This window comes from Callospermophilus lateralis, chromosome 11 (genome assembly GCF_048772815.1).
Source record: "Callospermophilus lateralis isolate mCalLat2 chromosome 11, mCalLat2.hap1, whole genome shotgun sequence".
NCBI lineage: Eukaryota > Metazoa > Chordata > Mammalia > Rodentia > Sciuridae > Callospermophilus > Callospermophilus lateralis.
The window spans coordinates 69,754,873-69,764,634 of NC_135315.1; the positions used below are offsets into that span (position 1 = coordinate 69,754,873).

The window sequence follows — 9,762 nt, forward strand, 5'->3', positions numbered from 1 at the left end:
AACCCAGCCCTCATTTTTTAAAAATACAATCATTTTACCCAATATGAATACTCTCAAATCCATAACATATTTGAGGAATATTTATATCCCTGAGTGTATAAATTTAATTCATTTCAACAAAATTCTACCATACCCATTTCCTCTATTGTAGAAGAATAGATGCTGCCAAGTGCTAGGAAATATTTAAGGCCTTTGGTAAAACCACTATAGAATCAAAGAATCCCTGTAATGAATAGAATATTTGGGCTGGGGATGTGGCTCAATCAGTAGCAGGCTTGCCTGGCATGCATGCAGCTCAGTTTTGATCCTCAGCACCACATACAAACAAAGATGTTGTGTCTGCTGAAAACTAAAAAATAAATATTAAACTCTCTCTCTCTCTCTCTCTCTCTCTCTCTCTCTTTAAAAAAAGAATAGAAAATTATAAAATAATTCAGATCTAATTGTTATTGGTTATATATTTTTGGTTTGTATTTGTTTAATGATGGAGATATTCTCATTTTCTTTTATATTATTGTTAGTGGTTATTAAAATATAATCATGAGCTGAGGTTGTGGCTCAGTGGCAGAACTCCTGCCTAGCATGTGTGAGGCACAGGGTTTGATTCTCTGTACTACATATACATAAGTGAATAAAGTACAGGTCTATAAACAACTAAAAAAAGTTTATAAATAAAACACTTAATCATATACCCATCAGTTTCATTCCCTTGCACTATATTTTTCCACATAAGTCATATAAAAAAGACTATTTCTTTAATTATGACAGCTCAAATATCAAGAAGAGGATTCTTCTTAGTTGTGGGAATTTTGATTTTTATAATAACAGCCCAATTATTTAGGTAGAGTACATATAAGTATGTATTGTATATATTTTTGAGATGCTCCATAAGTGTTTCCTGGAGGACGTGGAGGAAGAAAAGGTCCTCTTCTCATGAACGGACTCCGTGGATCCATAGAAAACAATGGACCTCTGATTGAAGGGTAAGAAAAGCCAGAGCCAGTTGTTTGATTTTCAGCAGGGAGAGATGAATCAGGTACATTGGAATCACCTTGATCAATTTTGGTATCATTTCTACTAGATTCCATTTCTGAATATGTAGGCCCATCCATTTTATCTAAAGACAGCATAGTTAAATTTCTGAGTTCTGCTGATTCAATCTACCAAATTTAGAATTACATCCATCTTGCCTTTGTAGAGGAAGATGTGGGTCAGAATATGGTTGGCCTGGTGAAGGGATCATTATCCTATGGGCCTGTTCCCATGGATGTTCCAGATGCCCTATGTCAGAAGGTGCTCTCTGTAGATAAGTTGACCTATCACAGTTTGATTCTCTTCTTTCATTGCTAGTTGGATGGTCCAGAGGATTCTCTGGGCCCCTTAAACCTCTTTCTCCTCCTACTTGCACCAAAGGTGAGAGTATAAATGTACCCTTTTTCCAAATGAGAAGGTCTTATTCCACATGAAGGTTGACCCAATGGTGAGGGACCATTTGGGGAATTCTCTTTGCCAAAGGCTGTATTTGAAGCATCAAGCACAGAAGGATCTTTTTCTACAAGCTTAAATTGTGACTCTATTTCAGTTAATTTTTTTGTCTAGTGTGAGCATTTTTTTCCTTAAATTATTGAGGTATCTTTCAGCATTCCAAACTGCCAACTCATTACCATGAGCATTTTTCTCCTAGTAAATTATGTGCCCCTGATAAAAAAACAAATGGTTCTCTCCAATTCTTCTTCAAGATCTTTGGCTCAGGGGCTGGGGATGTGGCTTAAGCGGTAGTGCCCTCACTTGGCGTGCGTGCGACCCGGGTTCGATCCTCAGCACCACATACAAGCAAGGATGTTGTATCCGCCGATAACTAAAAAATAAATATTAAAAATTCTCTCTCTCTCTCTCTCTCTCTCTCTCTCTCTCTCTCTCTCTCTCTCCCCTCTCTCTCTCTCTTTAGAAAAAAAGATCTTTGGCTCACTTTCTATTGGTCTCAAGTAGTTTAGTTGTACGGCTGATCTTTTCTTCCTCTTTGCAAAGTTTTTCTTATTTCTCTACCTGGTAATTTTCCTCTCCTATTAATTTTCTTTGGAGTTTCATTACATTTTCTTGATATAATTCCGTCATGAATTTAAGTTTCTGCTGAAGATTCTGATTCTCACTTTCAAACTGTGTATTTTCTGCTTGCAAAGATGCTTGTTCTGTCTTAAGATTTTAATATGTTCTATCAGGTCTTCCTTTGTTTCAATTACTTCAGATAATAAAGTATAAATTTGATTTTTATCTCTTTCTAAGATTTTTAAAGAGGCCTTTAACTTAGCATCATAAACTAGTTTCTTCCAAGACCCTTTTGGCTGATATTCTAAGTGAGCACCAATTTCTGATTCACTTTTCAATTCCAATTCCAAGTAACCATCATCTCTTAGGACTTTTTCAAGCACAGGAGCCCAATCTTTTATCGGTAGTAAGTGTTCAGTCAGAGACATAATGAGATTTTTTTTGTCTCTTAGAACTTGTTCTGCATGTACTTTAGAGTGTTCAAATGTAATTTTCTGTTTAGTAAGGCCATTCACCTTTTCTTTCCATACTTCAACTTCTTGTAAAAGCTTTTTATGACTTTCCTGAAGTCATTCAAAGCCTCTTTTATTGATACTGTAATTCTTTCTTTATTCATTTAAAATATTCTCAAGGTTGTTTTAGCTTCAGGTATTTGTGATTTAAGGGATTTTGATTCATCTTCTAGAGACTTAATCCTTTTTGATATACCCAGCATCAATTCATCCTGTTGAGAATATTTAGTTTTCCCTTCTTTTAGCTTTTTTCCTAGAAAGAGTATTTCATCCTCAAGTTTAGACATGAACCTCTCCAGGATTTCATATATTGCCTCCAAGTTTTCTGCTTTTCCTTACTCCTTCACCAAAATGACATCCTTTAAAGGTGACTCTAAGCCTTCATACTCTTTTTGAATAAAACTAACATTTTCAAGTAGTTGACATTTTTCTTGAATTAGTCCAAAAAGTTTTAGAGCAAGTTTTTTTCTCTCCTCTAAGGTAATGCCTGCTTCTCACAGACTGATAACTTCTCCACAAAAATAAGAGAACAACAAAAATCTAATAGCTGTACATAACACCAATTCCCATGGACAGCCATAAGGACTAGGGTGTGTTTCCACGTCTTCAGGCAAGGTAGACCACAACCCTAGTTACTTCTTCCAGTACCACCCCCAAGTATGTCTGAGATACAGCTCTTGCCCCTCCATCATGCTAAGGCTACTTTGGCTATTCCATCCACAACCATACCATGCCCAGCAATGAAAAAACAGGGTGTGAACTCTCAGGCCTTTGGTCAGAAAAAAACCTGCACCAGGCAATGGAGCAGACCATTTTGAACCAGTGAGTGGTGGAGAGGAGCTGTGGGAATGGGCATGGGCAGCCCTGGTTGTGGTATCTCAGGGGCCTAGCACACTACACTGCCTGCCAGGGAAGTCTTGGTCCCTTCACTATGCTATAAATTCTGAACCAGGAAAGGTTCAAGACTGTCTCAATCAAACCAGAGAGAAGTCCTCTCCAGGTCACCCACCAATTGATTTGGTTTAGGCCAGGCTAAGGCAGAACTTATTATGTGCCAGTCTATACAGTCATAATATCACCCAGTTAGATGTAACTAAAATTCTACAGCTCTGTAAATTTTCAAAGAGCTAGTACACCATATATTTATATTTGTACCACTTCCCCTTTTGTTTTAATGACTCATTCCTTTCCCTCCCCTCCTCTCCCCTCTCTTTTTCCTTCCTTCCTTTTTTCTTTCTCCCTTTCCTTTTCTTTCAGTGTTGGGGGTTAAACTTCAGAGCCTTGTATATACTGGGCAAGCTCTCTACCACTGAGTTACATCTTCAGCCTTGTTGACAATTTCTACAGAAGTCATCTGAATTATTCCATAGAAAAACTCTTGGTTAGACATTTGAAAAATAATTTGAGAAGAGTTGCAAACATGGGAATAAATCAGTTTTGATAAGTTGTTTTAAAATAGTATATGATATGTAATGTTTCTAAAAATAAATTGAGTTGGTTTTCATGTCAGTTTGTGTAGACAACTATTTATTTAAGAGTCTTTGAAATCTTTTTTCAGATGTTCTTTTCACTTCTCATAGGATATAAACACTTCTAAGCAAGCTGGTCATTATATATATACAGCAAATAGAAGGATAAGATAAGAGAAGGAAAAAACAAAATTAAATGTTGCATGGGATTCTCACACAGACAGGAGACACCAGGGTATTCATCAGGAAGCAGTGTTTATTTGTGTGCATCTAGCCTCAGTGCATTCTTATCTGAAGGCTGAACATTTAGTGTAGAAAGTGATCTCTTATATATTCTAGTTAGTTTCCTTTTACATACTAGTCTTTTTCTTCATATGAGGTAATACACATTCCTGATGGACATTCTATTTCTATACTACAAAATAGCAAGAATGTTCAAGATTGATTTCTGGAGGGCTCACAATGATACAGATGGCATCTTGTTCTTTTTTCTTCTGAGATATCTCTACCATAAAATGTAGCTCAGTGGTAAAGAATCCCTGGCTTCTATTCCCAGTACCAAACCAAAGCAAACCAAATAAATGGCAGATGCACTTCATTTAGGACAGAGAATTTAGCGTTATAGTGAGTTATAGTGAGCAAAGTTTACCCTAGGACACTTAGAAGAGCAGCTGTGTATCTTTGACTGGTTTAAGGCCTTTTCTAAAGAGCAGTTTCTGAAACAAAGAAACAACTTCAAGTGAAGTTAGCCGTGAGCAACTCTCTGCCTGCAATCACAAGTGTTCCTAAATTCCTGCCTGGCAGCTGAACACTTTGTAGGCCATTTCCTAGTGGGGAGAAAAGTCTGAAGGGGGAGAAAACTTGAATTCTTGGGTGATTCCCTTCTTCTTTGGCTATTCTAATCAACTTTCTGTCAGTATCTCCAGTACCTAAGATGCAGAGAAGTTGAATGGCCTCCAAATCTGAATCTTTGAGACCTGATCCTGACCCTCACCTCACTCCACATTCCTTGGTTGATTTCTCAAACACCTCAATGCCCGGGTTTTGGAGGATTTCAATTCCTTCCACCTCTATTGCCTCCAGTTCACTGAGGGCTTTGATTGCAGTACCTGAAATTGGGAAGGAGTTTCTCCAGGCAGGAGATTCAGCCATCCTAGCAGGCTGTCCTGACCTTGAACCTATATAAGGCAGTCCCCTTAGGGCTACCCAGTAGACCACATTTGGGCTATTACTTATGGGGTTGAGTTTTATCAATTGTTGCCAGAAAGGCATTTCTCCCTTGTTCCCAGGATCTTTCTCCCTGAGATAGTACTTAGTCTTTGATGGAGGATGAAGGTTATCTAGGTGCCAGACACTCACTTTTCTCACTTCCTTTCCCCACTGGTATCAGAATCAGCTTTCTCTCACACAGCCCATTGCCCAAGGCCCAGAAGACCCAGGAGGCTTTAAAGGCTAGTTCTGTAGGAGTGGGTGAAGCCACTCTGCATTCTGTAAAGAGACATCTTTGTTCTGAGAGGCTGTAGTGATAGGAATCACCTTCATGTTTTCTTCTAGAACACCTTGACAGAGGGGTTGTGATGGATGCAGTCAGGTCTCCTTTAAAGCAGCAGTTATTTATGGCTAGAGACATACCCAGAAGTCTGTAGTCCTGGACTAGAGAGGAGAAAGCATATTGGTTTCTTCTATACAATTTCAGCACAAATTTTCATTTCTCTGGTTGTACCTGATGTAACAATGCACTATATGTGAATTCATATATATACCTAGGTTAATGATGTCCATCTCTTTCCACCATCTTTTCTCTCCGCATGCTTCCTTTCATCCCTTCCTTCCCTTTTCCCCATCAAAGTTCCTCCATTTTTTCCACTCCCCTATTATCAATCAGCATTCTGTTATTAGAGAGAACACTCAGCCTTTGTAGTTGTTGTTGTTGTTTGAATTGGCTTACTTCACTTAGCATGATATTCTCCAGATCCATTCATTTACCTACAAATGCCATAATTTTATTCTCTTTTAAGGCTGAGTAATATTCCATTGTGTATGTATACCAAAGTTTCATTATCAATTCATCTATTGAAGGGCATATACGATGCTTCCACAGCTTAGCCATTGTAAATTGAGCTGCTATAAACATTGGCTGCATTACTAAGCCATGATCCCAGCCCATATTTACCATTTTTAAGTGCACATAGAATTCAGAAGTGCTCAGTTCATTCACAATCACCACCATCTATTGCTAGAATTCATCTTCATAACAGAAACTCTGCACTCATGAAATATTGACAACCCATTGCCCATCATCCAGTCCCCTGCTTTCTGTTTCTGTGAGTTTGATGTCTCTATATACATCATTTAAGCAGAACTACATAGTAAGTGTCCTTTTGTGATTGTGTGACTACACTTAACATAATGTGGGATGAATTATGTCCCATTGTGTGGATGTACAACATGTTTATCCATTCCTCATCAATGGATACTTACATTGCTTCCATTCTTCAGTTTTGGGGAACTCCTACTTGGCATTTCTGGAAGCTTGAGCACTAGAGGAGATGGGGAATCTACAGGAAATGAGCTGTGGTTGGGATCTCATGGGTCCATGTTTCCACCTTGATGTAATCTGTAGGCAAGAGGAGACATGAGCTGATCCAGGTGAGGGCACCTGCAATTAGCACAGATGCTACAGGTAAGGCCAGAACAACCTCTTGTCTCTAAAGAAAGAGAGGAAATTATGAAACTCAAAGACAGACTTGACAAGAGGGCCTACACCCCAAAAAAGGTGAAGTGGTGCCACACAAAGAACACTAAGAAGAAATGAATGTGAGTAAAGAATGAGCAAATCCCAGGTACACCCTTCTTCCCTACATCACAGGTTGCACTTGCCATCCTTTGTTGTTCAGTTGGTAAGCAGAAGGCTTAGTATCTACTAGGTTTAAGCTGTCCAATTCCAATATCACTGTTACCTGCATCATTTAACAGAAGGATGCCTTTTTACAGACTTTCCTTTTAAGGACTGAGTACAAGAGCTAAGTCTAATCTTTGAATGTTCCAAGGTGCCTCATGCATAGTCAGCACTGGGCCTTTCTGCAGTGTCAGACTGAGGGCAGGAGTCAGGCCCAAGAATAAAAATTTATGAATCCATCAGTTGAAAGAAGATGCAAGGCACTGGGAATATTGGTCATTCTTTATTCAGAGGTGGCAATAGCCCCTAACAAGCCCCCAGGGGCATTTCCATATTTCTGTTTAATATAAAGGCCAAACAAAGAAGCCACATTGCCAACAAGGTGGTGCATCCCCACAACCAAAAGTTTATGACCTTGATTATGAAGTTGCACCCCCTTTCTCCAAAGAAAATCCTTAACTGGTCTTCTCCAGAAATCTTTACCATGGCTATTTTTAGGACTGCCAGCAAAAGAGTTCAATGTAGATAAACTTTCTATTTTTGTGTCACCCTGTTTACTTGGCCACTGACCAAGAAGATACCAGCACTTCAAGTGCTGGACACCCCCTTACTAGTTTTTCACAAACATATCCAATATAGTAGTTTGTAAAAATGTGTAAAGAAAGCCTCTGTCCTTGAGCTGGGCTTCACAGATATTTCTACATTTTTAAGATAAGAGAAATTACCAATTGGGCTCTATAGTTTCAGCTGGCAGGGGGAGGAAAGAAAGGGGAGATAAAGAATCTCTCCACTGTTCAGGTGTTGTACTTGAAAGGATAACTTGCCCAAAACACTGAGAGAAAATGCTGCTTTTATGTGAACTTCTGTAGACTGTAAATTTGTAAGCCTCTCCCCTTACATGCTGGGTATAAAACTTTGAAACTACCTGAACTCAGGGTTCACGGAATTGATTGATTACAGAAAAGCTGTGCTCTCTGAACTTGGCTGCAGCCAAATAAAACTGCTTCCTAATATCTTCAGGGCCTTGCTTTATCTGTTCCTACAACATTCCAGGCAGTCTTCTCTGTTTTGCTCTTGCAAATGAAACTCTTGTAGATAACTATAAGAAGTCATATGCTGGGTTATCTCTCACTGACATTAGAGTTACAGTTAATTCTACCTATAACCATAGACTGCCCCATGGGAAATGCAAAAAACCCTTGCTACCAATGTACCCAACAATGCTTTTTGGAATGTCCCTCTCTGATAATGATAACATCCCATGGAATTAATGTGTTACTGCCATACCTTCTCTAGGGAAAAACAACATCTATGTGCCTGGGCAGGTGCAGCCCCCTGGAATGTAACTAATGTGCCCAAAAACCACATGAGCTACTGCAGTAACTGCTATACAGAACAAGCCATTACCAATGGGTATGCAGGAAATCAGTGTGGCATGATGGATATCAAACCAATATTGCTAGCTGCTAGACTCATAAAATGGGCAGCATCCAGCTCTATTGAGTCCATACACTGACCATGGATTTTGACAATTGCCTTGGTAAAGTTATGTATAGTCATAAAATAGTTAGCATCCCAAGCACCCTTAATATACTATATATATTATATGTACATGGATTTGTCTTTGTGCCAAATTATGCTTATACCCACTATGCAAAAGCTTGTGCTACACCACCCTTTGCCATGCTAATAATCAATGATACTGATGGCCTAAATATCACTAAGACAGAGATCCCTTATGCAGTCAATATATCCTATTGGCTAACAAATTGTCTAACCCATGCTATAAAAGCTAAATGTATATTTATTCTCAGAACAAACTGTCCCCAGGAGTCTGGCTTCCAGTGAACCTTCCAGTGGAGGAGTTCATGGGACATGGAGATGAATAATCTTCTGAATGAGATACTACACTGGACAAGGTAGGCAATTAGCCTTTTCATCACTGGGATTATTGCTCTGGTAGCCACCATTGATGCCACAACCACTGCTGCTGCTTTACTCACTCAGAGCATCTAGACTGCTCAGACTGTAAACAATTTGTCTACTACAATTGCAAAAGACTATGCCATTCTAAATGACTAAATATACTGTCCCAAGCTGCTATCTTAGTCATTCAGCAAGAACTAGACCTCTATCAGGAAAAACTAGATATTCTGTTTATGTTGCAAAGGCTCACTTGTGACCCTAAATTTTAGAGTATTTGTGTCACCCAATATGCAAATGTAACCTTTCACTTCTCCAATTTTTCTTAGTATATTAAGGGTGCTTGGGATGCTAAATATTTTATGACTATGCATAACCTTACCAAGGCAATTGTCAAAATCAATGAGACAAAGGTGTCTATCTTGAAAACCTTTTTTTTGATTCCATGAATTCACAGAACATTGGAAAACCTGATAGCTGAATTAAATAATCCTTATAAAGCTATTACCCTGGCCCTACTGTTCATAACAGTGATAATATTTTCTTTTGTTGTGAGATGGTTATGTAACCATGTGAAGACCACCCAATGAAAAACAGCAATGCTGGCTGAAATCTTTGCAGCAGAGTCAGAGTGGGGAGTTGTGGGAAAAAGTGCATGGATTACTGCATACATGGCATATGTTAACAGCCTCTGAGTGGCAGGCCACTCCCCTCATGCTAGGCTTGGCTTGTGAGAGGCACAGCCCCGGGCCATACACTGCAGTTCGTGTGCTTGCTCCATGGCCCACTTATTGATTGGTTGCTGCAAGAAAAGTTAGCAGACATTGCATTGGTGGCTGCCTGTAATCTGCTTAGCTCTGCCTGAGTATAAATACATGGTAACTCTGCAATAAAATCAGACCTGTTTTCTGTT

At 39.0% G+C, this 9,762-nt stretch overlaps 1 pseudogene; it reads right to left on the reverse strand.

Moving 5' to 3' along the window:
* Positions 1–833: 833 nt before the first annotated feature.
* Positions 834–5,179, reverse strand: LOC143410590 (melanoma inhibitory activity protein 2-like; annotated as a pseudogene).
* Between the last annotated feature and the right edge of the window lie 4,583 nt (positions 5,180–9,762).